Genomic DNA, 2,095 nt, shown 5'->3' with positions numbered 1-2,095 from the left:
TTAGAACCTTGGTGACATTTTCTCTTTGCAGTCAACGTTTTCTTTAGTACTCACACTACATGGGTTATTCATCCAATGCTTAAGATTTGAGGAGAAGACAAAGTCCCTAAGGCAAGGAATTCAGAGCACTATGGGGTATAGAAAGTTACTCAGCATCTGCAGTTAGGAACTATATCATAAAACTTTTGAAAACGGTTATAAAAGGAAAATGTCCAAGGTCTTAAGGTTGCAAAAAGGGAGTGAAGCAAACACCCAAGTCATCCAGGGCAGAGGGGACAGATGGCATGGATTTGGTTTATACGTTACACAACATGGCACATTGTACGCCATTATAAGGTATGGAGTAGGCTGATATTTCTGTGTTCTGACACTAGAAAAAATCCTGATAGCTATTCGTACAGTAAATCACTAATGTTAGCATGAACTCACGATTCACTTTATTCTCTTACTGTTCTAACACTACAAGGAAAATTCTAGCTAACTGAGGGTTCTTTCTAATTGAGCTCCAGTTAGTCTATGGGTTTATCAGAGGACAAATGCCATCCAGGAGTCTTAAAGTGAGTACCTGAATTCCAATTCAAAAGTCTAAAAAGAACGCCTGCACTATAATTTATTTGCTAGAGTCACCCTTATTTTTAGAATCTTACACCTCACATGTTTCAACCCACACATGCAAGAAAACTGAAATAAAAGACACATAAGGGAAGGTAGGGCTAATATCACAATAGAGGCTATAATATCAACTCTACTTAAAATAACTACCGCTGCAAATAAGAAGTAAAAGACCTGCAGAACTGACATAGGAATCAGCAGTTAAGGACTATATCACACAACTAATATGACAATTCCCGCTGGTAAACTGAGTGGGAAGCTAGCTCTAAAGGAAGCCTGCTTCCTTTCCTTGTGATGAAAAACAAAAAGAATGGAAATAACATAGCGAGTAAAATAATACAAACAAAAATAGAACAGGAAATCAAAATGCATATGTGGTAAATACAATGCTCGTTGAGCTTTCCCTTTTTCTCTTACGAACTCTTTGCCCCTAAATATTGAAAATAACAGTACAAATCAGGGGATTAAAAACAAGTGACTGCTGACTAAAGAATAATAAAGTATCCATAGGAAAGTTGCTAAGGAATAATATTGTACATAAGTGATGGAAATGAAAAAATACATATTTTAGTGACAACACCTTTATGTTATGATTTATTAATTTACATAATCAATTGCTGCAATTGCTAACAATAACCGAGCTAAATATTTGATGTAATCTGTATTTCAATTTAAAAAAATTGCAAAATCCTCTTACTATATCAATGTAAGAATTTAAAATAAATTGCAAAGACATAAAGTAATTGGAATTTTCATTATCTTTGAAAGAAAAAAACAAAACAAGAAGAAGTTTTCATTTAACAAACTCCTACAAAGCACTTATATGAATTCATATATTTAGGGCAATAAAGAAGATAGGCTTCCCATTTTAAAGATGTGTACATTGAGGCTCAAAAAGACAGTAATTTTTCCAAGATCCAAAAAGTATTAGTATTTAAATGGCAGAGCCAGATCTGTCTAAAAGCTTGTGTTTCCTTCTTGTCCCATAATGCCAAAGTATGCAGATCTACCTGTAGCATTTGGAAAATCTACTAAGATAAGAAAATTAGGTGAAAATATGAAGCCTGAGTTATAAAGCACACTAAGTACTATGCAGAACCAAATATAGAAATATATGCATGAGACCTACAGTAAAACAATTCCTTTGGCCAAAATAATAAGAAAAGTTAATTCATAACAGTTAAATTAAAATTTGAAAGGGGACTACCTAATTTATTTAAGACAAAGCTTTCAGGGTTTTATATAAACTATCAATTTATGTAATAATAGATAATATCCCAATTATCAAACATTTCTTTTCTACTCATTAAAGATGAGCTCTAGAAGCTTGACAGAATTTTTTCAAACTAGTTTGTGTTATATGGTTTATTTACACTTAATAAAGTCTCTTGTCCTTAAAAACATACCTTGACTTATATGCCTTCAGTTGATTACAAACTTTTTATGAATATGCCAACATTAATGACATTTTATGTTATATGAA

The sequence above is a fragment of the Hipposideros armiger genome, unplaced genomic scaffold (genome assembly GCF_001890085.2).
Source record: "Hipposideros armiger isolate ML-2016 unplaced genomic scaffold, ASM189008v1 scaffold_945, whole genome shotgun sequence".
NCBI lineage: Eukaryota > Metazoa > Chordata > Mammalia > Chiroptera > Hipposideridae > Hipposideros > Hipposideros armiger.
Note: the sequence above shows the minus strand (reverse complement) of the source record.